At 45.0% G+C, this 26,304-nt stretch overlaps 1 protein-coding gene across 1 annotated transcript in view; it reads right to left on the bottom strand.

Annotated features, from left to right (window-relative positions):
* LOC122812342 (RING finger protein 11-like) overlaps positions 1-26,304 on the bottom strand; it is a 312,055-nt gene that overhangs the window by 89,248 nt on the left and 196,503 nt on the right. The gene's annotated exons all lie outside the window — the stretch shown is intronic.

The raw sequence follows: 26,304 nt of genomic DNA, 5'->3' as shown, positions 1-26,304 counted from the left end.
AGTAGTACTTCATTATCAGAAGTGGTAGGTTTTAACCACGTCTCAGACAGAGAATCTCAGGGGAGAGATCAGCAAGGAGTGCATGAAGTTCATGCACCTTGTTATTGATGCTTCTGATATTAAGATGACAGGTTAGGAGAGAGTTGGGTGGCCTGAAAATTGCAGACTTGAGGCTTAGGTTTCTGGTAGAGGGAGACTACATGCCTGAGTTGGCAGGGCCTGGGTTAAGGTGTATATCCCCATCAAGTAATAGACTAAGTCTAAGCTTGGAGATAAGTTTCAGGAATTTATCTACAAGTTTATAGTAATGTTTGATTCTAGGGCTAATTTTCTTGGTGTTAGTGTGTAGGGAGTGAGAGCATGATGTTAGATATGTCCTGGTACTATGGATATGATAAAAGGTGAGATGTTTGGTTTCTGGGGTGTTAGTGTGGGTCTTTGGGGCTTGAAGTCCTAAGAGAGGCTGGGTTTCATATAAGGTTAGGAGGTATGGGGCGAATAGGATAGGTAGTAGAATGGAGTACCACACATCTAGAGATATGAACTATGTACCTGGAAGTGCACTATCAGACGAGTGTGAAATGGGTTACTATAATGGAAGAGAGAAGGAAGCAGCTAGGAGCTGATGAGTGCCACTACAAAGGAGGAAGAGGGATGGGGTGGGGGATAATTAACTTAGCAGGAAGGTGATAGAAGCTAGCAAGTGTAGGAGTGGCTAAGTGGCAATAAATCTAGAGGTGGTGGGTGAGAATTGGGGGCAGGGAGGGGAGTGGAGAGAGCTTGAGCGTAGCGAGGGTGAACGGAGCGGGGCTATTTGCAATCCTTAGGTTATACCACTCCGCTTTAGCTCAGCTATGTAAGTATAATATCTTATATGTAAGGATTCATAGGTTCATACTAGGCTATCTGCCCGAGGGCATTTATAAGCCTAGCCCATAGTTTTGTGGCTTACGCCACCCCTTTAGTTTGGAGAAACTATGCCCATTATTTTGCTGTGCCTCTGTCGAGCAGTGACACTGAGGTAACCCCTGGGGTGTATCTGCGATCTCCCATCCATTGGTCAAGATTCCTCTTGAACAAGGCCAGCGAGGTGCTCTGCCTCACATAAACCGGGATTTTGTTCCACAGCATAGGGAGTCTTTGGGTGATGAATCTATCCCTCCAGCACGTCCTATTAATAACCGTGTCGAGGTTTAAGTCTCCGCCTTGTGGCTCTGAGGGATCTAGATTTTTGAGATGAAGCATGTTCATCAAATCTGGGTTTGACATGGCCTTGTATGTCAGGCATAGGTCACCTCTGAGCAAGCGGTAAGCAACTGAATATAACTGGTGTTCTTTCAGTCGGGCAGCATAAGACAGATTTTTGAGACCCTTTATCCTTTTGGTGAGGAACTTTTGTGGCCTCTCCAGCTGCTGCAAGTGTCGGGTTAGATACATTCAATGGGGCATTGTACTCTATCATTGGTCTGATGAGTGATGAGTATAGGGAGACTATGACTTCCCTTGATCTAGATTTGAATCCCTTCATGATAAGGTGGGCAATGTAGAAGGTCTTCCTAACTACTTTAGCAATATGAGTGTCGAATGAAAGGCTACTGTCAACCTGGGTTCCCAGGTCCCTAATAACTTCTTCTGTGTTCAGGGGATTGCCACCTATATGGTAGCTGGGGTAACCTTATTTTTCCCGAAGGGTATGACTATGCATTTCTTGGCATTTAACTTTAGGCCATGGCTCTGGCACCAGTTATCCGTTTCTGTGAGACCCTTCTGAAGGGTGTGTTTTCCACTACGGCGCCCAGTTTGCAGTCATCTGCAAACTTTGTCAGCCATAAAGTACAGTTTTGTACCTACCATAAATGTAGATGTTCGAAGATCCACATTGCTGCAGGGCAAGGTTTCATCCCACAGCTTGGAAGGTGGACGCTCTGTCATTCAGTTGGAACAATCTTCATGTATATGCCTTTCCACCTCTACCTCTTCTGCCCAAGGTTCTCTTGAAGGCCAGACAAGACAAGCCATCCATGATCCTGATAACACCGGATTGGCCTCGACAGCACTGGTACCCACTACTGAGGAGTTTGGTCCAAGAGCCTCCATGGCCTCTGCCTTTGATTCCACACCTTTTGTCTCAGGAGGGCAATCACTTTCTCAATGTCAGAATTCAGTCTCTGCATCTAACATATTCTGTTTTAGATTCTGGAGGTTCTCAGCTTCCACAACAAGTTTTGAATGTTATTTTGGAGGCCAGGAGGCCTAGTACAAGGAAGGTTTATGCTGATAAATGGAGGAGATTTTTTATTTGGAGCAAAGGGAAGGACTTTGATGTTTCCAAGCCTAATTTGAGTGACAATATCTTACTGAGTTATTAGACAAAGGTTTGTCCTTCTCCTCCGTAAAGGAGAACATAAGACCCCAATGAGAGCCTCCTACTCCTGCTTGGGATCTTTTGTTGTTGTGGAAAAAAACTTACAACCTTTTAAACTGCTTTTGTTGGCCATTACTTCTGCAAGAAGGGTTTCTGAATTACAGGCCCTATGGTGGCAGTGGAGCCTTTCTTTTTTTTTCATAGGGTAGGGTATCTCCTTCCTCCTTTTCCTTTTATGCCTTTTAAAGTTTCTAGTGTGTGGCCTTAAAACAAACTATTTTATTTGTTTTTTATTTTTTTATGCAAATCCTAAAAGGAAGGGAGAAGATTTTTTTGAAGAACCAAGGAGTTCAGACAGTCTCAGCAGTTGTTTGTTTCTAGACCTGTTTCAAAACAAACTATTTCTAAATGGATTAGACCTCATTCCACTAGAGCTACGAGTTCAGTACATACTTTTTCTAAACATTACCAGACTGCAGCAATGTGAGATGAAGAACATAGTACGCAAGAAAAGACTGAGGATATGGGACTGCAGCAATGTGAGATGAAGAACATCCCTCCTGTGTTTGCTTGTACTTCAGAAAAGTAGATGCCAAACAAGAGTGGGCCCAGGACTGAGCCCTGTGGGACACCACTTGTGACAGGCTTTGAGTCTGACATGGCGCCAGCAACTCTGACCCTGTGGGTTCTGTCACTCAGCCAGTTTGCAACCCATCTTGTAATGTATGGGTTTACATTTAAGTTGATGAGTTTTTCAATGATACCCGAGTGAGGTATTGTATCAAAAGCCTTCGCCAGGTCTAGGTAGGCTGTATGGACTGCCTTTCCTCCAATGGCCTTGGTGACTGTTTCAAAAAGTCAACCAAGTTTAGAAGGCATGATCTGCCTTTGACAAAGCCAAACTGGGTTGGATCCAAAGTCTGCAAGTTCCCTATGTCTTTATTTATGAGATCCATTATGATCCTTTCCATGGCTTTGCAGATAAGGCTTGTCAAGCTAATGGGATGGTAATTTCCAGGGTCGGTGGAGGCACCGCCTTTGTGGAGTGGGACCACAGTCGCCAGCGCCACTCCCTGGGTACGTATCCGGAGGTCAGACTAAGATTAAACAGATGTCCTAACTGTGGGTTTAATTCCTCGTTGAGTTCATGGAGCACACAGCCGGGACACCATCAGGTCCCATGGATGCTGTGTTCTTTGCCTTGGAGAGAGCAGTTCCCACCTGGGCTAGAGATGTTTGGGGCTACAATCATTTGGTATAGATATCTCTCCTTTAGGGGAGGGGAGAAGTTTGCACTGAACCTTTCAGCCAGTATGTTGGCAATGTCTGTAGGATCAGTAATCTTCACATCATTTTGAACTAATTCTGAGCATATCTGGGAGTTTCCTCCTAGGTTTCTGACATAGCTAAAGAATGCCTTATGGTTGTCTTTAGAGTCCTTAGCTATTTTTTCTCAAAATTAGCTTTGGATGATTTTATGAGAGCTCTTAGCTTTTTACTTATAGTGATCAGCGGTGTCTTACCTTTTAAGGATTTTGCTCTATCTTGTAGTAGCTTTCTCCTTTTGTTGTAGAGTTTGTTTATGGCTGGGGTCCACCAGACTGGACGCTTGCCTTTGGTACAAAGAGTCTTTGTTTTGCTTGGGATTGCCTGATCCATGCAGCCTGCAGGTGCTGGTAGAAGGCATTTGTAAGTGATTCAGCGGTTTGAGTAATGTTAACCGCTGGCTCAGGGCCTTAAAGGAGACCACACTAGTCTTTAGAAGTGTGAAGTCGGCTTTCGAGAAGTTCTTTACTGTGGTCTTTTTTCATTTCGGTGGGGCGGATGAGGACCTCCAGCGAGATTAGTTTGTGATCAGATCTCACCAGTGAGGGGTATACTTCCGGCTGAACATTGTGCTCCCATGTTCGTGATGATGAGATCAAGTATGTTTTCTCCTCTTGTGGGATGGTGACTAGTTGTTCCATGGCATTTGAGTTTATGAATTCCAGGAACTTTTGGGCTAGAGTGTTTGGGCTTGAGTAGTGTTCCCAGTCTATATTAAGGTAGTTGAAGTCACCTAGTATGATGGTGTTCGGAGATACATTTATCCCCTCCAGTGTTTTCAGGAAGGCCATATGAGGTTCCCGAGTTTGCAGGGTGGCCTGTAACATGCTACAAATTGCAGAGCAGTCTTGCCTATGGTTAATTGCACCTGGATGGTTTCCGATGCATCGCGGCAATGCCACCAATCTTGAGGTGTGGGTGTCCTTGATGAATATGGATACCCTCCTCCTTTCTTGGTATTGTCCGGTTTTGGGGCCGAACGCATAATATGAGGTAAAACCTGATAGTGCTGGGGTGCTCTCAGGAGCCTTGAACCAGGTTTCTGTCACAGCACAGACATCAATGTTCTCCATACTGAGAAGGGCCTCGAGTGCGTGCATCTTGAGGTTGAGACTTCTGGCATTGAGCAGCATTACCCAAGTTTTTTCTTTGTTTTGTTCTAGGGTGGTAGGTTTAGAATTTGAGCCTTGCCTAAAAAGGCACTATGGGGTGGCAAGAGCCTTTGCCAAACCGAATCCCAGCGGTGACAAGTGCAAGCCGCCTCATGAAGCAGCGTGGCTTGTCCAGCATGTCATCCCAGGCAGACAGACATTGGATCCCCTTTGAATGACACCAGAGGGTAAGCCAATTGTTAAAGCTGATCATCTTATCTCTGTATTGTGGCATCATTCTTGGTGAAGGTAGGATACTGCTCAAGGTCAGGGTCATACCTGCTTGGGCTACATAATCAGAGAGCTCCTCTATGTCTCTTTTCATGTAGTCCAAGGAGGTACGTCTCAGGTAGTTAACACCAGCATGGACAATGATTGAGTCGTACTTGTACCTGCTGTTGAGAGACCTGAGTGCATGCGTTATGTGGCGGATTCTAGCACCCGACAGGCAGCTTACTGTGACCTTCTCCTTACTCAGTCTGGTGAGCGGGACATCAGTGTGTCTGACTATGACACTTAAATTATTTTTGGATTGTAAAATTCAGTAGGTTAGAATAAACCTTTAGGGATTATCTATTTATGCTACAATTTTCTGCAGTAATTTGCTATAGCTGGTATAAATATAGGGGAGTTTTAATAGTTGTTCCAAATGTTGGTGAGCAGAGGTATATATCCATAAATAGGGTTGGGAGAAGCCAAATTCAGGAGGGACAAATTAAGGTGCCTTTGGCCTCTGTAGTAATCTTGGTCAGTAGCATCCTCATCTGTCTCATCAGCTTCTTCCTCATCTACAAACATCTTCATTAGGGTAGTCACTCCGCCAATTGTTTTCTTCATTTTCATCATCTTTATCCTCAACTATTTCCTGGGGTCTATTATCTTCCTCATCCACATGCATGTCTTTTTTGAAAAGAAATTTGTGAGAGTCAGGGACTCTAATACCCGTCTGGTTTTCTGGGTGCAGGAGGTAGGGTGTCAGGAGTCAAACTGGATTTCAGGAAAACATCATCCACAACATCCAGGACTAGGGGGGAATGGCCAGGGGTCTGTGCTGTGGAAGATCCAAAAATTCCCCGAGTCTCTTTTTTGACTGATGCTAGTCTTGACATTCCCACTGGAAATGCTCCCTTACGGTACGAAGGGTTTCCCCAAAGGAAAATTCTTCGGGTGAGAGGCTGAGGGAATGGAATCCCCTGCATCAGAATCCTCAAAAGCAGAAAGGGGTTGGCATGTCTTCATATTCTTTCTTTTCTCTAATACTGTTGGAAAATCCTGGAACCTTCTTCCCAATGAACTTTCCTCTCTTCCCTCTATATCACTCTTTAAAAACAAATTGAAACTTTTCCTCAGAGCACACTGGGTGTGCCCCTGTACTAAACCGGACTGATCAACTAGCTCTTCTTACTTGGTTCAACCTACCCCTCCTGTTCTCAGTAATCAAGTTCCTTTTCTTAATAACAACTTACCTTGTCCTTCTATACTATTACTTATATCTTCAGAATCTCATTAAGAAGACTACTGTTACCAATATATTGTATAATTTCAGATCCTACTTTTTCTTTATGACTACTTGTATACTAATATATTGTATAATTCAGCTGCCATCTTTTTCTTTATGATGTTTTGCAACTACATTTTGTACTGTACTAATTGTATCTGTATATTTTGCACTAGGTTATGAACGAATGACCTCTCTGATTATTCTCTGTACTGCACCTGCAATGTTCATTGTATACATTCATTTTTGTACATGTGATTTTGTTTGTTTCCTTGGAGCTTATCTCCCTGGGCCTCTACTGAAAATGGACATATATCCAGTTAGACTAGCGCGTTCAACAAATGTAAAATAAATAAAATAAATATTCAGATGCATCAGACTCCTATTCACACAAAAGTACTGGGGACAGATCTCTTTCTTTTAAAAGGGGTAGCTTGCCTTCCCCTGATAAGCATGATGAGGTCTTCCGCCATTTTAAGCATTTGAGACTGAGGTAAGGAAGCAGGTGCCCGACAGTGGGTCGTCAGTTTCTTTGGTGTGGCTTGTACTCTGGGCCTTAGAAAAGTACAGTTGTGTACACTTACCATAAATGTAGATGTTAGAGTGTCTTCACTGTTGCAGTCATCACTGCAGGGTTCTTCCTGCCGGCAGGCAGCCCTCGGTCGGCCAGAATCCCAAAGTCTGGGTCCGGCGTCGGCTGTTCAGTCATGCTCCCTGACGTCAGAGCGCCAGGAGTACAAAGCTGCCAGCCGATGTCATGTTCTCCAGTTTTTCCTGCCCCAGATGTCAGGTGCCTAAAAGTGAAGGCTAATAGTAAAACAAAAATGTAACATACAACAAACCCCATACCCTGTAGCAAATACACCTCAGAAGAAGGGTGAAGTAGGAAACCACAGTAATAAAAGTATAAGAGGGGACAGGAGGGTGGGTAACCCAGACTGCAACAGTGAAGACCCTCGAACATCTACATTTATGGTAAGTGTACACAATTGTACTATGTTCATAGTGTTTCACTGCCTCAGTCATCACTGTAGGGTTGAATCCCAAAGCTGAGATAAAGGGTGGTGGTTATAGATTAGAAGGAGCGGCTAGAAGGCCCTGCAAGACTGCAGAAGCAAAGCCTGCCCTAGACTTAGAATAAAGAGGGAGATTATAGTGCTTAGAGAAAGTATGTACTGAACTCCAAGTTGCAGCTTCCAAAATTTCTTTGGTAGGTACTCCCCTGAGAAAGGCAGCTGAAGTAGCAGCAGCTCTGGTAGAATGAGTCCTAATTTTTCCTGGGATTTGCTTTCCATGATGAGAGTAACAAAATCCAATTCCATGAGCAATCCATTTAGAAATGGTCTGTTTTGAAATAGCTTTGCCTTGGAAATTTGCTGCATAAGAAACAAACAGTTGTTCTGTTTTCCTGATATCCTTGGTTCTGTCCAGGTAAAAACGAAGCTGCCTGTACACGTCCAAAGAATGCACGATCCTCTCCCCCTTATTTTGTGGATTATTGAAAAAAGTTGGCAGGTGAATAGTTTGGTTTAAAGCCACTTTAGAAACCACTTTAGGCATGAAAGTAGGATTAGTCCTTCAAGACACCCTATCTTGGTGAAAAATAATATAAGGTTCCACAGCCATGAGTGCTTGTAGCTCCGAGACTCTCCTGGCTGAAGTCAAAGCCAGTAGGATAGCTGTCTTCCATGATAAATACTTAATATCAGATGTGGCAGCAGGCTCAAAAGGAGGCAGAGTAAGTTTTTCCAGAACATAGTTGAGGTCCCAGTCAGGTATGGGTGGTGTCCTAGGGGGCCTTAAATTCTTTGCTCCTCAGATATTGTTTCAGAAGTGGATGTGAAAAGATTGGAGGATCTGTATTGTAATGTGCAGAGATAGCGGAGGCATGTATTTTTATGGAGGAAAAGGATAAACCCTTATGCAACATGTCTGTCAGGTAATGTAAAATCAATGGAATGTTAGGAATGAGAGGATCCGAATCCTGAGCATGCATCCAGGTGCAAAATCTCTTCCATTTACCTTCATAAGATTTTCTAGTGCTAGGCGGTCTGGCTTCTAGGACGACATCCATGACCTGTTTGGGGAGGGTAGGATTAATGGTTTACTATCAAATTGTCGATCCCGTTTTGTGCGCATTGCCGATTGCCCGAGCGGAAAAACTGCGACGGCACACCACCCAGACGCGAGATAAATCGCGGCCCCATCCCGGCCATCCGACCATGGGTGGGGTGTGTGTGTGTGGAGGTGTTGCGATCGTCGATCGTCGCCGTCGGAGTTTTTCGTTTCTTGTTTTCGGTCGAAATTCTTTTTTCGTTCGCCGTCGCCGCGTCGGGCGATGGTCGCGCGCCCGTTATCTCGGTCAAGGATTAATCATAGACCCTGAATACACCAGTCTGCGAGTTTTGATAAGAGAGCGCAGAACCTGGCCCTGGTGTTGGGACAAAAGATTTGGAATCGGAGGTAGAATCCAAGGAGGCTACTGGGATAGATTCATCAGTGTTGAGTACTAAAATTGACGAGGCCAATTTGGGGCCAGTAAAATCATCTTGGGTTTGTCCTGCTTTATCTTTAATAACACCCATGGAAGAAGAGGTAGAGGAGGAAAGGCATAGCCAGAGAGGTTCCTCCAACTGAATGAGACAGCATCCACTTTCCATGCTAGTCTGTGATGTGTCCTTGTGCAAAAAATCTGTAACTGGTAGTTGAGGGGGGATGCAAACAGATCTATGTCCGGGCAGCCCCAGGCTTCTGTAATCATCTTGAATATTTGGGTGTCTAGCATCCATTCGTGTGGGTCTGACAAGTTCCTGTTCAGGCTGTCTGCCAGAATATTTTGTTTCCCTGGCAGGAACTGAGCTTGTAGATCCACTTTGCAAGCTAGAGCTGTGTTCCATAGAGTCATGGCTAGTCTGCAAAGGGGGTAGGAGTGTGAACCCCCTTGCTTGTTTATGTACCACATAACTGTGGTGTTATCTGTCCGTATCAGTAGTTGCCCTGGCTGTAGAAGATCCCTGAAAGCCAAGAGGGCATTCTGTACAGCTAACATCTTTTTTAAATTGATATGTAGGTGCTTCTGATCCTGTGTCCAAAACCTTGCAGGCCTTTCCCCTGCAAGTGGGCTCCCCATGCATAATCCGAGGCATCCGTGGTTAACACTTGGTTGGCTGGAGGCAGACTGAAGGCTTTCCCTTTGTTTTGAAGACATGCCATGGTCCACCAATAGAATTCCTTTTGCAGGCAAGGCAAGACAGCAATCTGTGTGTCTAGACTGTGACGATGCTGGGACCATACGCTTTTTAGGTACCATTGTATTTTTCTCATATGCAGTCTTGCATATGGTATGAGAAGGATGCAGGAGGCCATGTAACCCAAAGCCTGCAGGAATTTCCTTGCAGTTAGCTGAGACATTAATGCCAGGGTTTTGAAAGTTGAAGCCAGCTGAAGTTGTTTTTCGGATGTCAGGAATGCCATCTGGGTTGTTGTGTTTAGAAGAGCCCCCAGAAAAGTTATCTGTTGTGTGGGTGTGAAATTTGACTTTATGTTCACAGTGAATACCAGGTACTTGAGTAGATTTTGAACAAATTCCAGGTGCTGGAGTAAGACATCCTTGCTGTCTGCTTGAATAAGGCAGTCACATCCAGATAAGGGTAAATTTGAATTCCCTTGAGTCTGCAGTAAGCTACTACTGGTGCCAGGCACTTGGTGAAGACCCTGGGCGCAGCAGACAAGCCAAAGGGCAGCGCAGAGAATTGGTAATGTTTCGAGACGGCCTTGAACCGGAGGTATTTTCTGGACTCCTGTCTGATAGGGATGTGTAGGTAAGCCTCCTTTACATCCAATGTCACCATCCATGCATTTTTGCTCAACATTGGCAGGAGCTGCTGCAAAGTAAGCATCTTGAACTTTGGTATTTCCAGGAAAGTATTTAAGACAGACAGATCCAGGATGGGTCTCCAGGAATTTTGTTTTCTGGGAACTAGAAAAAGCCTTGAGTAAAAACCTTGCCCAGTCTCTGATTGTGGAACCAGTTCTATGGCCCTCATAGCCATGAGGGACCCCCACCTGGTTTAATGCCTCTGCCCATTGGTGTTTTGGTAGGTCTGGCCATCCGGTTGGTCTTGGCAAGGTATGAAAGTGGAATTTGTAACCTCTTGAAACTAAATCCAGGACCCACTTGTCTTGGGTTATATGCAAGTTCAATTGTGGTGAAAAAGAGAGAGTTTTCCTCCTAGAGGGGCTTCCAGGAGAGAGGTTCCTGGAGCCATGCAGGGGGAGTCATTGAGTCTGTTTCCTATAAGATTGAGGTCTGTCCTCTCCACCCCTGGGGGTGGAAGCACTCCACTGCCTAGGTCTGTAAGCGATCTCTGCTTGGGCCCTCCCTCTGGTACGCCTATATCTACCCCTCTGAGGCCTGTCCGAGCTGGGAAAGGACCAATTTTTAGTTGGTCAATTTCTGCTAAATCTTGGGGGCTGAACTTGTAAGAAATCCTTAACCGTTTGCATGGATTTTGCCTTATACTCCATTTTCTTTATCACCTCTTCAGCCTTAGATCCAAACAAAACATTATGTTGAACAGGAGCATCCAGTAACTTTGCTTTCACTTGATCAGGCAAGTTTTTGTTCCTTTAACCAAGCATGCCTTCTAATGATTGTGCCAGTGGCAGCCGCCCTGCATGAAGCCTCCAAGGCATCAAAACCACAGTGTAAGCCATGTTTCCCCACCTGCTCAGTAGCATGCATCAAATCGTGTAATTCCTTATTATCTGCACATGCAGAAATGGTACCTAGCTTTTGTTTCATAACAGACAAACAATTGCTGATATTTCAGCATATGAAATTGACAATTAAAAGCCCTAATGGATAAAGTAGCAGAAGTGTACACTTTTTTGCCCCATCTCTCCAAAGCTCTAGAATCCTTATCTGATGGAATAGGGTTCTTAGCAGAGGCGGCCTTAACACCCTTAGGACCCTGAGAAATGGTTTCTGGATCAGCAGTAGGATTTTTATAAAGAAACTGGTGGGAGTCAGGGACCCTGTAATATCTGTCAGGCTTTGCAGGTGCTGGAGGAAAGGAGTCAGGAGTTAAATTAGCCTCAGAAAATACATCATCCACAATATCCAAAATGGGAGGAATAGCCAGGGGTCTGTGTTGGGGAAGAAGGAAATCCCCAAGCCTTCTCTTAGATTCAGAGTACTCCTGTCCTTCCCAGTGAAAATGTTCCCTCATGTCATGTAAAGTTTCCCCAAAAGAGAAATCCTCAGGGGGAGAAGCTGAAGGAATGGATTCCTCAGCATCAGAATCCTCATAAGGAGGGAAAGTGTATTCCTGTTCAGAGGAAGACACTAAAGAAATAGATGCCTGATCAGAGGATTCATAATCCAATTCTTGTCTTGGCCTTTTGTCTGGAGGGGGATGTGAACCCCTAATCATAGTTAGTAAGTCCTCCGCCATTTTAAGCATTTGTTTTTGAGATTTGGGTCCCGGATCAGACGAGGCCTGGGCTTGAGTCTTTGATTTAGAAGGAGTCTTTGCCTTTGTCTTTACCTTTATCTGAAGCTGTGTAGGCCTGAAAACCCCCTCGGAGCCGGTACCTGCACAGCGGCTCCGGACCCATCCGAGGGAAGCACTGTCCAAAGGGCCTGCACCTGGAGTACTCAAAGGCCTAGCTGGCTCCTCGTGGGAGTCCATTTCGGCAAGCGGTTCTGTAATGGCCGACGACAGGGGCTGCGAAAGCGCCTGACGACGGCCAAACCTGCAGCTGGCTCTGCTTGTAAACAGTCATCTGATTTGGACCTCGGAGGCCTGTCCTTATCCTTGCGTCGTTTGTGAACTCCAGTGGTCGGAAGCGTGTCCGACGACATATTGTAATTAAATCGCCTGCCAAAGTAGTGAAAAGCAAAATCGTATCTCCGCTTAACAGTACGTTGATTAAATGTTGCACAAAACCGACAACTAGCTATGTCATGGTCAGGGCCTAAAGAAGGAATACAGTAAGAGTGGAAATCCTTATGAGGTATTTGCTTCCCACAAGAAATACAATTATTAACTTTTTCTGACATCGGACTGGAGCAAGAAAAAAAAAGTTTCCCCAACGGGGTACTTAGCTTTGAGAAGAAGAAAGTCTTCGGAATGAAGCACGAAAAATATCAGGAGTCAGCCGACCAGCACTTGCAAACTGCTTCCACCACACGGCAAGAAAAACTGGAGAACATGGCGTCGGCTGGCAGCTTTGTACTCCTGGTACTCTGACGTCAGGGAGCATGACTGAACAGCCGACGCCTGACCCAGACTTTGGGATTCTGGCCGACCGAGGGCTGCCTGCCGGCAGGAAGAACCCTACAGTGACTGCAACAGTGAAACACGATGAACATCTTGGTAATTTTCGAAAGAACGGAAGACGTGAAAGAAGTCATCGGTTTGTGTCGAGAATTGGTAGTGCGGAGTACTTCCTTGGAAGTCGGTGCCTGCTCAGCGGCTCCGAACCCATCCAAGGGAGAGACAACTACAGGATCCTTAGTCGAAGAAAAGTTTTGCGGCATAGTGGACTCCGAAAGGGTCTAGGTAGCGGCTTGTGAATCAACTGAAGTGGGCATCAGCGGCTGCAAAAGCGCCTCACTGAGTACCGGAGAAGTGACTAGTAGCTTAACAGAAGTGTCGTCGGTAGGCTTGGACCTATGCGTGCGGTCTGTCTTTTTCCTTACATTTTTTCGGAAGATCTGTTGTCGGATGGCTTACCGAAGCCATTTTGGAATTCGAGGACTGTAATCGAAAATATCTAGCTACAATAAGGGCCCGACGACGTATAGTTCTGGCATTGAACAAAGCACAAAAGCGACAGCGGGGGACGTCATGGTCTGGGCCTAAGCAAGTGTCGCAGTAAGAAAGAAAGTCTTGGTGTGGTATTTGCTTTCCACAGGCGAGACAATAGTCAACTTTTTCTGACATTGGTTAGTACAATAAAAAAGGATCCCAAACAGGGTACTTAGCTTTAGAAGACTTCAGCTTCAATTCAGAAGACGAAACTCCGGTAGCGGCCGACCGGCACTCATGCGAACTGCTTCTGGCTCCACGTCAAAAAAGACTGATATAATGGCGTCGGCTACCTTACTTTATACTACTGATGACCTGACATCAGTCCTGAAGCGACAGCAACAAATGCAGAAATACTAAGCCTCTGGTATTTGGGCCGGCCGAGGGCTACCCTGGCAGGGATCACCCAAATGTGATGACTGCTACAGTGAAACACAAAGAATATCGGCATTTTATGGAGCGATGAGCAACCTGAAAAGTGGATCCAAGCAGAGAGAGAGTTGAAGCTTTCCCTTCTGAATCAGACAGATCAGACACAACCTTGGTTACCTGAGAAATGAGAGCCAGGACATTCCTGGCCAAGTGGGTTTGGTAATTAATATCCCCTAATGACAAGATGGCAGCAGTATAAACTTTTTTATCCAACTTTTCATAGGTCTAACATTCTTATCACAAGGAAGAGCTTAGAAGATGGCAAAAGTTTATAAGGCTTATCAGTTGAAACTGAAACCACAACAGGGTCAGCAGAAGAACATTTGAACAATTTGCAGTCCTCAGGCACCTTGTGGAAAATATCAGGTTTGTTAGGGCTAGGGGCTGAGAATGAGGAGCTACAGAGGCAGCAAAGTTGTCGTCCAAAATGCTGCCAACAAAAGAGGAACTGCAGACAGTGCAGACAGCTTACGAGACTCCATCTGTAGAAGCTCATAGCATCTCTTTTGTATGTCAGAGACCTGAGAGTAATCCCACTTAAATTACTCCATTATATGAGCAACAGCATCCCCAAAGGATAATTCTTCCACAGAGGAATTTGGGCTCAAAGAATTATATTCCTCTGAGCCACAGTCTAATGGAAAAGGAATTTGAGAGGAGCACACAAATGATTCCTCCCCAGAACCTAGATCCTCATTTGAGAAATCCAGTTCCCTTTTCCTCTTAACAGGCATGGAAGAGCAGAGAGAAGCATGAAATGACATCCCCTGCTTCAAGGCCATCAAGGCTTTAAACAAGCCTGGACTAAAATCCTGCCAATCATATCAGGGATTTTTAGCAACAGGCTTTTTCTTAAGTGGGACGTCCGCCCTAACAATCCTTAGCAGCAGGTTCCTTGGTGGGATTCAATGATTGTAGTAGGAATCTCTTCTTGGACTACAATTTGAGGAATCCCCCTCAGCCTCTCAGAAATAATCAACTATGATTCTTCCTCAATATCTAAGGCAGATGTTTGAAAAGTCTCAGAGCATGGGACAACGCAGATCCATGTCAGCTTCTGATGGGGTCGCAGTAGAGGAATCTGAAGCAAGCACTAGATGTTCTTTGTGGTTTTCACTAGCTTCTAGAGACACGTCCAGTGGAGGCTGGACAGTAAATGGATCAGGCCTAGAATTTTTGGCTTTCTCCTTGGAAGACGGCTGTACCTCAGGATGGGAGAATTCCACCACAGCACCCTGAGCCAACAATTTAAGATGCTGGTTCTCAATATATATGGAGAAGTAAGACAAGTGAGTACTAAGAGTCTTCAGGACAAATGCTTGAGAGATGCCCCGCTGCATAAGGTTGTAGGAAGAACCAAGGCAAAATAGACACTGGTCGTGACTGCCTTTGAGGAATCTGCCTCCCACACCAATATCTTACCTTCTTTGATAACATGAACACAAGTAACAAAAATACTGAGAAAAAATAAATCAACCCCAACAGGGTACTAGATGGCTTCGTAACAAGCACAGCAGATGGGCATTCAGACTGATGTTTGATAACAGTGTCTGGACTTGTGGCAAAGAAGTTCTGAGTATTTCCACCCATACCTCACCTTTATTCCCCAAGCAAGGAGCATACATGCAACGTACATGCTTATAAAACCTGAAGGCTTTGGTATAACTGGCCAGACATTGGGCTACCCTTGGCAGGAGATTCCTACAGTGAAGTATGGTTTAAAAGCCCAGATTTGAACTTGTTTCCCGCCTTTTCTATAACTAGTCTAGTCCAGATGCAGATTTGTTGTATCCGGGACTGTTTGTAAGCTTCGGAGCCCACCAAGCCTTTCTGTGTTGGAGGGAAGCCTATCTTATCAGTGGGAGTGGTAGGCACTAGGTAGCCTATCTACCACAGGAGGAGTGGTTTCTTGCCCAGAAATTGTAGTTTATTGGCTGTTTGGGCAGTTTTTCCATCTCTTTCAGCTTTCTGGTTTAAAAAAAAACGTTTGCACTTGTTTTCCGCCTTTCCTGTAACTAGTCTAGCCCAGATACAGATTTGCTGCAGCCAGGACTGTTTGTAAGCTTCTGAGCCCCCCCCCAAGCCTTTCTGTGTTGGAGGGAAGCCTTCTAGCTTATCAGTGGGAGTGGTAAACACTAGGTAGCCTATCTACCACAAGAAGAGTGGTTTCTTGCCCAGAAATTGTAGTTTATTGGCCGTTAGGCAGTTTTTCCATCCCCTTCAACTTTCTGGTTTAAAAGTCCACATTTGCATGGGTTTGCGCTTGTCTAAGCTCCGTGCAGCTGCAGCCGAGCTGAGGTAAACTATTACTGGTGCCAGAATACCTGCTCTTCAGTTTTTCCCTTAGATCTTGTTAGTTCTTTACCACTTGCACTTCAAATAGCCTAATCGCTTTGCACTTCAAACAAGTTTTTGTAGCAATTATTGTAGCACACCTAAGTGCCATCAGCACTAGTCGTTCTTCACGGAAATAGCTCCAGTACTTAGTTATGACCACCACTCCTGGCATGATTAAAGGGCAGTTCCCTCTGGTTTCTCCTATTAACCTGGTGCACTTGGGAATTCTGAGGCACTGTAGCAACTGCCTCATGTACAGAGACAACCCTTCTCCTCTTACCTCTCAACACTCAAACTTGTGAGAGGTGCACTTATATCACCAAATTGGAACCTATGCACTCTCCAGCCAAAACTGGACTACCTGGTCAAGAGGAGAAGGTCACCACCTGTACCACACCACATGGAACACACAGCCCTCTAGAACACCCACCATCACAGCTCTCAACTAAAAACACAAACCACACACCCACCTTCGCAGAGGCTGTCTATAAGAATTTACCCGAACAGCAGATACCTCCAAGACAGAAATGCACTCAACCACCACAACACAGCACAAACCACAGGACACATGGCTCACCTCCACAGTATGCTCCTCAACCTTAGCCCCTATGGTTAAACACCTCGCCCAATACACTAATCACAGGTGACTCAATAGTGAGGCACACAGATGTCCCATTCACCAGGTTGAATAAGGAGAAGGTAACAGTCAGCTGTCTATCAGGTGCCAGAATCCAACACATAACACATGCACTTAGGTCACTCCACAACAAGTACAAGTATGACTCTGTCATTGTCCGCATGGGTGTGAATGACCTGAGATGCAACTCCCTGGACTACACAGGGAGACATGGTGCAGCTCTCGGATTATGTAGCCCAGTCAGGTATGACACTAGCCCTGAGCATTATCCTACAGTCACCAAGAAGGATGCCGCAGTACAAACAAAAAAATGACAGACCAACAATTGGCTAAGTTTCTGGTGTCATTCTAAGGGGATCCAGTATCAGTCTGCTTGAGATGACATGACTGATAGACCTCTATGCTTTGCCAGAGATGGCCTGCATCTGTCACACCTGGGTTACCAGGAACTGGCTAAGGCTCTTGCCATCACTATAGTGCCTTTTTAGGCAGTGTTCCAAAGACCAAATTACCACCATAACAGCTATAAAAAAATGCAGTCTGAGGGTCATGCTGCTCAATGCTAGAAGTCTAAATCTCAAGATGCACTTGCTTGGAACACTCCTCAAAATGGAGAGCACTGATATTTGTGCTGTAACAGAGACTTGGTTTAAAGAGGCACAAAGCACCCCTGTGCTACTATGCTATAACTCATTCCACACCTTTCGGCCCTGAAAAGTACAGTTTTGTACCTACCATAAATGTAGATGTTCGAGGATCCACATTGCTGCAGTCCTAACTATTGGGTAGTCCGCTGTCCAGTCGGCCCGAATACCAAAGTATATGGCTGACGTCGGTCAGGGCGCATTAGACTGACGTCAGTACGTCAGGGTACTAATGCGCATGACCGACGTCATATCCTCAGTCTTTTCTTGCCCCAGATGTCAGAAGACCCTAAAATGAAAAGGCCAAATATACCTGCACCAAAAATATGTACAATATATACAAAATGACCAGAATATAACCTCACCTACACAACCACCCCTAAACACAGAGGGAAGGAGGGAGGGTAAATGACTGCAGCAATGTGGATCCTCGAACATCTACATTTATGGTAGGTACAAAACTGTACTATGTTCTTCATTCCACATTGCTGCAGTCCTAACTATTGGGTAGAATCCCAAAGCAGAGGTAAGGGAGGCTGGCAAATCATAAAGAAGCAGGAGCTGACAACATGCCTTGCAAAATAGCTGTGGCAAAACCAGCCCTAGACTTAGAGTAGAGAGGAAGGTGATAATGCTTAGAGAAAGTATGCACTGAACTCCAAGTAGCTGCCTCCAAACTATCCTGAGTTGCCACCCCTTAGAAATGCTGTAGAAGTGGCAGTAGCCCTAGTGGAATGAGGCCTAATCCCAGCTGGAATCTCCTTGCCATGATGGGAATAACAAAATGCAATGCAAAACCCAATCCACCTAGAAATAGTTTGTTTTGACACAGGCTTGCCCTGAACTTAAAGCAAAAGAAACAAAGAACTGCTGAGACTGCCTAAAATCCTTAGTCCTGCTTAAATAATAACGCAATTGCCTGTGTACATCTAAAGTGTGCAAAATCTTTACCCCTTTATTTTGGGGATCTGCATAAAAAGTAGGCAAATGAATAGTTTGGTTTAAAGCCACACTAGAAACCACCTTAGGCATAAAGGAAGGATTAGTAATGATACCCTATCCTTATGGAAAATCAAAAGGCTCAACCGCCATAAGGGCCTGCAACTCAGAAACACTTCTTGCAGAAGTAATGGCCAACAAAAAAAACAGTCTTCCATGACAAGTATTTCAATTCAGGCTCAAAAGGTTGTAGAGTAAGTTTCTCCAACACAAAATTGAGATCCCAAGCAGGAGTAGGAGCTCTACGTGGGGGTCTTATATTCTTTGCCCCTCTAAGAAATTGCTTGAACAAAGGATGTGAAAACAATGGTGGGTCACAATCAGTGAGCTGAAATTGCTGCAGCATGAATCTTAATGGAAGAGAAAGACAAACCTTTGTCCAATAACTCAGTAAGATATTGAAGAGCCACACTCAAATCAGGCTCAGAAATCTCCAAATTGTTTGCTGCACTCCAAAATAAAAATCTCTTCCATTTTTCTGCGTACACTTTCCTTGTACTAGGTCTTCTGGCTTCCATAATCACATTTAAAACTTGTTGAGGAAGTTGAGACCTGCTGTGTTTCAAAACAGAATATGCCAGGCTGTTAGATGAAAAGAGTGTAGCTTGACATTGAGCAGGTGACCGCCCCTCTGAGACAACAGGTGTGGAATCAAAGGTAAAGGCCATGGAGGCTTCCTTACCAAACTCCTCAGTAATGGGTACCAGTGTTGCCGAGGCCAATCTGGAGCTATTAAAATCATCCTTGGCTTGTCTTGTCTGACCTTCAGGAGCACCTTTGGGAGAAGAGGCAGAGGTGGAAAGGCATACACATGAAGATTTTTCCAACTGAAAGAAAGAGCATCCACTTTCCAAGCTGTGTGATGAAACCTCTTTGTGCAAAACTTTGGCAGCTGGTGGTTTAGTGGAGAAGCGAACAGATCTATGTCTGGAGTTCCCCATGACACTGTCAATTTCAAATACATGAAGATCCAGTTTCCACTCGTGGGGATCCATGATTTGTCTGCTTAACACATCTGCTAAGGAGTTCTGTGCTCCTGGCAGAAACCTTGCCTGAAGAGCTAGTTGCAAGCTGAGCGCAGTCTCCCATAAAATCATTGCTTGCCTGCACAACGGGTAAGAATGTGTTCCCCTTGTTTGTTGATGTACCACATGACAGTTGTGTTGTCTGTTAGAATCAACACCTGCCCTGGAAGAAGTAACTCCTTGAAAGCCATTAATGCAAACTGGACTGCTAACATCTCTTTCATGTTGATATGTAGATGCTGTAGTCTGGCAGGCCACTTGTCTTGTATCCACTTTCCATTTAGATGAGCTCCCAAGCAATGTCTGAGGCATCTGTCGTTAGAATCTGACTCGCCTCTGGCCGGGTCACAGAGAGTCCCTTGTTTAGGTGACATTCCTGAGCCCACCACATAAATTCCTTTTGAATGCAAGGTATTATTTGAATGACAGTGTCCAAATGCTGGCAGTGCTGTGTCCATACATTTTGAGATACCATTGCAGCTTCCTCATATGCAGTTTGGCATTGGGAAGCACCAGAATACAAGATGCCATGAACCCTAAGGCTTGAAGGACTGTCCTTGCAGTCAGCCCGGACTGAAGAGATAGATGATGGAAGTAACTGGAAAGATTCTGTTGTTTGTCCGTTAAAAAGGCCATCTGGGCTGCTGTATTCAGTCTCACACCCAGAAAGCACATGTCTTGAGAGGGTACTAGACTGGACTTTATTTCGTTCACAGAATACCCTAGGCATCTTAGCACTGCTATCACATATTCCAAATGCTGTAAAAGGTCTTCCTTTTCTTGAGCCAGAATCAGGCAGTCGCCCAAGTAAGGATAGATTTGAATTCCTTTTAGTCTGAAGTAAGCTATCACTGGAGCCAGAACCTTTGTGAATACTCTGGGCAGTAGATAAGCCAAAGGGCAATGCAGAGAACTGATAATGAGAATTTCCAGCTCAAACGCAGATACTTCCTGCAACTTAGTCTGATAGGCACATGAAGGTAAGCTTCCTTGAGATCTAAAGTTACCATCCAGTGATCTTTGCCCAGTAGAGGTAAAAGCTGTTGTAACGTCAACATTTTGAACTTGGGAATGTCCAGATAAGTGTTGAGGATAGATAAATCCAAAATTGGTCTCCACGTGTTCCCCTTCTTCGTACTAGGAACAGGCGAGAATAAAATCCTAGGCCCCTTTCTGGCACAGGAACTGGCTGAATGGCTATTTGGAGCAACAGAGAAATTTGCTTGTGAGCCTCTTTGTAGAGGAGGAATGTCTGGCATGCCTTTGAAAGGAGGCAAGGTATGGAAATAAAACCTGTAACCGTGGTGAATGATATCCAGAACCCATTTGTCTTGGGTAATTAAATCCCAATTTTCTTTGAAAAGAGACAGCCTTCCTCCCAAAGGTGCTGCCAGGCGAGAATGTACTGGCAGCTGAAAAGGCAGGTCATTGGGTCTGTTTACGAAAGGACTGACCCCTGCCCTCACCAGAAGTCTGAGCAGGTGAACTCCTGTTCTAGGCCTAAAAGAACCTTGAGCTCTGCCCCTACCACGCCTAGACCTACCCCTAGACTGGGAATCATAAGCAGGATATGTCCATCCCTTAGTAGGCCAATTTCTACTAAACTTCGGAGGCTGCACCTGCAAAAAATCCTTAACAGTTTGCATAGACTTAGCCTTGTCCTCCATTTTCTTTAAAACTGCTTCCACAGGCTAACCAAACAACACATCAGACTGTAAAGGAGCATCCAAAATCCTTGTCTTAACATGCTCAGCTAAATTCTGATCCCTCAACCAGGCGTGCCTACGAAGAACAGAACCAGTGGCAGCCACCCTCGAGGAGGCCTGCACAGCATCAAAACCACACTGCAAGGAATGCTTACCCACCTGTTCAGACACATGAACTAAATCCTGCAACTCTTTACACTCAATACCTGCAGCCAGAGCATCCACCTTAGACTTCAATTGTGAAAGGAGATAATTCTGATATTTTAACATGTGAAACTGACAATCCAACGCCCTCATGGCTAAAGTGGAAGAAGTATACACTTTCTTTCCCCATCTATCCAAAGCCCTTGCCTCTTTATCAGGAGGAACAGGATTTTTAACAACAGAAGCCTTCACACCTTTAGGCCCCTGAGAGACAGTTTCGGGTCTGCCCTAGGACTCTTAAAAGATACTTATGGGCTTCAGGCACCCTATAGTACCTATCCGGTTTAACTGGGGCAGGAGGCAAAGAATCAGGATTCAGGGAAGCCTCTGCAAAAACATCTTCTACCACATTCAGAACAGGAGGTATAGCTAAAGGCCTATGCAGGGGTAAAACAAGAATTCCCTAAGCCTCTTCCTGGAATCAGAGAAATCTTGACCTTCCCATTTAAAATGCTCTCTCATGGAATGCAGAGTCTCTGAAAATGAAAAATCCTCAGGAGGCGAAGCTGAAGGAGTAGAATCATCCACATCAGAATCAGAATAAGGAGGATACTCCTGCAAGTCTTCAGCCGAAGACTCAGAAGCCTCCGAACATTGCTCAAAACTCTCAAACTCAGGTTCCACCCTAGGCCTCTTATCAGGAGGGGGCATAGAACCTCTAAACATAGTAATCAAATCCTCTGCCATTTTTAGCATATGCTTCTTAGGCAAAGACCCTGAAACACTAGGAGAAACCCCCCCTGAAGCTACACTAGGCCTGCCTCTTAAAGAAGCCTTGGAAACAGAAGGGAAGGCCCTAACCACCTTAGGAAGAGAGGGAAGAACAGCCACCTGAGAAGCCCCTTCAGCCTGGCCTACTTCCTGAGAGGACACATCCTGTAACAGTAAAGTCTCTCCCTGAGACTCCAAAGAAACTCCTGGCAGAACCTCCGGCTCCACTGAGCCTTCCAAAGAACCGGACGCCCGACTGTCGGTTCTTCCACTCTAGGCTTTGCTGCTTTGTCCTTGCGCTTTTGGCCAGCGGGCGCCGGAGCATCCGACGGCATTTTATAATTACAACGCTTCCCAAAAACTAACCTGGCACAGTCTAACCTTCTCTTAATAGTGCTTGTTAAACCTAGCACAAGAGCGCATCCAACAACGCCGTGCTCAGGCCCCAAACAAGGTATACACAAAGTATGGTAATCCCTATGAGGTATCTGTTTCCCACAAGAAATACAGTTATTCACTTTTTCTGACATCCGTTAAATACTGAGGCAAGAAAAACCAAAATATTCTAACGGGTACTTAGCCAACTTTGATTCGGTCTGAAACTCTGACTTCAGAAACTTTCAGAACGCCAACCTGCACTCGCAAAACTGCTTCTGCATCGGACCATGCCGCAAAAAAGACTGAGGATATGACGGTCATGCGCATTAGTACCCTGACGTACTGACGTCAGTCTAATGCGCCCTGACCGACGTCAGCCATATACTTTGGTATTCGGGCCGACTGGACAGCGGACTACCCAATAGTTAGGACTGCAGCAATGTGGAATGAAGAACATCATGGACAGAAGCTCCAAAGGCAGTGGTGTTTCCATATTCAAAAAGGATATTCACACCTCCAGACTAGTAGCCCAGCATAACGCATCTGAGATACTTCAGGTACAACTAACATTGAGTAAGATGGCGATCCAGGTCATAGCCTGCTATAGGTCCCCCAACCATGTCCCTAGACTCTCACTCCACATTCATAAGCACCCTGGAATCTGTCAAGGTCCAACCCAACACTCTGTTACTAAGAGACTTCAACTACCCCTCCATCAACTGGGAAAACTACTAAAGCACCAATACACTGGCCCAACGCTTCCTACAATTCATGAATTCCAATGCCATGGACCAGCTCATTCTGACCCCCACTAGAGGAAGCAACATCCTTGACCTGGTTATTACTAACATGGGCAACCATTGTTCTACACCAATAGTCAGTCCCTCCCTGTCAGATCCGACCATAAACTAATCACCATGGAAATCCACATCTCACCCACACCCCCCGCAAAAGGTAACCACCTTGAAAAACTTCTCCAAAGGCTGACTTTGGACTCCTAAAACCAGAGGTGGCCAACTTCATGGCACCCATGCCAATGGAAAATAGCTGCATGAACATGTACATAAATGCATGGAACTAGCCATACCGAACAGAACCAAGAAGCTCTCCTCCAACAAAAAAGAAGCCAAATAGAAGGAAGAAACTGTTACAGAAAGAGGTGAAGTCCCAAAAAAAACTCCCTTATTAGCCTCAACAAAAGGTTGAGATCCCTCATCAAATTCTCTAAAGCCAGCTATGAAGGCAGAATTGCGGCAGACACTAAAAACAATCACAAAGCCTTCTATAGCTATATCAAGTACAGTTGTGTACACTTACCATAAATGTAGATTGTTAGAGTGTATTCACTGTTGCAGTCATCACATTTGGGTTATGTGCTTGCAGTAGCCCTTAGTCGTTCTGATTAAGTCAGTCTTGGGTCCTGCGTCGGTTGCTGTCCCTTCTTCCGTGACATCAGGTCGTTAGGGGTATAAAACATGCAGCCGAAGCCATTACATCAGTTTTTCTTGCCCTAGATGTCAGGTGCCCCCCTAATGGGAAGCAATTAAATCTATAAATATACAAGGTTATACCTCCAACAAAAAAGCAAATACACCAAAAAGCTTTTGGGCATAGTAAAGGAGAGTAGAGATATAGCCAAAAGTAGTAATGGGGCCGGAGGGAGGGTAACCAGGACTGCAACAGTGAAATACACTCTAACATCTACATTTATGATAAGTGTACACAACTGTACTATGTTCTTTGTGTTTCACATTTGGGTAGAGTCCCAAAACTAAGGATGGGAGGAGGAAATTAGATAGCATTAGGACCAGCTATAAGGCCCGGCAAGACTGCAGTGGCAAAGCCAGCTATGGGTTTAGAGAAAATTGGCAGATGGTAATGCTTGGTGAAAGTATGTACAGAACTCCAGGTAGCAGCTTCTAGTATGTCCGTGGTAGGGACGCCTCTGAAAAAGGCTGTAGAGGTAGATACAGATGCAGCCCTGGTTGAGTGGGATCTGATCCCCTATGGTTTTCCATGGTGCTTGTAGCAGAAATGAATGTAATGGTCTATCCATTTGGAAATGGTTTGCTTTGAAATAGCCTTCCCCTCTGCCCCTGCAGCAAATGCCACCGGCAGTTGTTCAGATTTCCTTTGAGGTTTAGTCCTGCCCAAGTAGAATCTAAGTTGCCTGTGCACATGTAATGAGTGCAGTATCCGTTCCCCTTTATGTGGATTAGGAAAGAAGGTTGGCAAATGAATGGACTGATTAAGGGCCACACTGGATACCACCTTGGGCATGAAAGAGGGATTGGTCCGGAGGGACAACCTGTCCACATGAAAGATGGTGAAAGGCTCCATTGCCATAAGGGCCTGTAATTCAGATACCCTTTTTGCTAAAGTGATTGCTTAAAGGAAAGCTGTTTTCCAAGAAAGGAATTTTAAGTCTGCAGTAGCAGCTGGCTCGAAAGGAGGAGGAGTGAGTTTCTCCAATACAAAGTTAAGGTCCCAGGCTGGAGTTGCAGCTCTCCTGGGTGGTCATAAATTTTTGGCCCCTCTGAGGAACTGCTTGAGCAGTGGATGAGAGAAGAGGGGAGGTTTTGTGTTATAATGAGCTGAAATGGCTGAGGCGGGAATTTTGATGGAGTAGAAAGACAGCCCTTGTGAAGCATCTCAGTTAAGTATTGTAAAATCTGAGGTAAATTGGGCACTGCTATTCTCACCCTTCAGATTGGTTCAAAGCATAGAATCTTTTCCATTTTTTAGCATAAGATTTTCTAGGACTAGGCCTCCTTGCCTCTAAAATGATATATATCACTGGTTTACTGAGGGATTGTAAAGAAGAGATTAGGTAATTAGCCAGGCTGCTAGGTTCAGTGTTTGAAGATGAGGATGCAGAATCTGGTTCTCCTGCTGAGACGGTAGGGTAGGAATCTGAGGCAGGTGCCATGGAGCCAACAGTGACACACTGCACAAGAGGGGGTACCAGTGTTGGTGTGGCCAGAATGGTGTAATCAAAATCGTCCTTGGCTTGTCTTGTTTGATCTTTAGTAGTACTTTGGAGAGCAGAGGCACAGGAGGAAAGGCATAAACTGATAGGTTCTTCCAGCTGAAGGACAGAGCATCCACTTTCCAAGCTTGTTTGTGGGGAGTCCTTGTGCAAAATTTGTCCAATTGATAGTTCTGGGGGGGAGGCAAACAGGTCTATATCTGGGCTCCCCCATTTGCTTGTCAACATGTTGAAAATCCTTGGTTCCAGTTTCCACTCGTGTGGGGCTCATGAGGTTTCTGCTTAGTTCGTCTGCCAGTGTATTTAGTTTTCCTGGCAGGAATTGAGCTTGTAGATGTACTTGGTAGCTAAGGGCTGTGTTCCACAATGCCATGGCTAGTCTGCAGAGGGGGTAAGAATGTGTACCCTCCTGCTTGTTTATGTACCACATAACAGTGGTGTTGTCAGTCTTTACCATTAATTGTCCTGGAAGAATGTGGTCCTTGAAGGCTGTCAGAGCATTCTGTACAGCTAACATTTCTTTTGGATTGATATGCAGGTGCATTTGACTTGGGTTCCATTTGCCCTAAATGCACTTCCCTGCCAGGTGAGCCCCCCATACATTGTCTGATGAGTCTGTTAGGGTTTGGGCAGCAGGGGGTAGTGTGAATGGTAGTCCCTTGTTTTGGTGGCAGGCCTCTGCCCACCAAAGGAACTCTAGGCGTAGACAAGGTATGATAGAAATCATTGCTTCTAGATCCTGAGAATGTTGATACCACTGTAATTTCCTCATATGCAGTTTTGCATATGGAATTAGAAGAATGCAGGAGGCCATGAACCCAAAAGCTTGGAGTATTTGCCTTGCAGATAGCAGGGTTTTTGTGACCACTTGTTTGAAGTTGGTTGTCAAATGAATTTGTTTCCCTGACATGAGGAAAGCCATCTGGGATGTTGTATTCATGCTTGCTCCCATGAATGTAATTTGGCAAGGTACCAGGTGTGATTTTTTTTTTTTGTTTATGGTGTACCCCAGACAAGTTAGGACCCTTTGTACAAAGGCCAAATGATTCAACTGTATGCCCTGGCTTTCTGCCTGAATTAGACAATC

This window comes from Protopterus annectens, chromosome 9.part0 (genome assembly GCF_019279795.1).
Source record: "Protopterus annectens isolate FY-2018-M chromosome 9.part0, PAN1.0, whole genome shotgun sequence".
NCBI classification, from domain to species: Eukaryota; Metazoa; Chordata; order Ceratodontiformes; family Protopteridae; genus Protopterus; species Protopterus annectens.
Note: the sequence above shows the minus strand (reverse complement) of the source record. Positions and strands in the feature narration are given on the sequence as shown.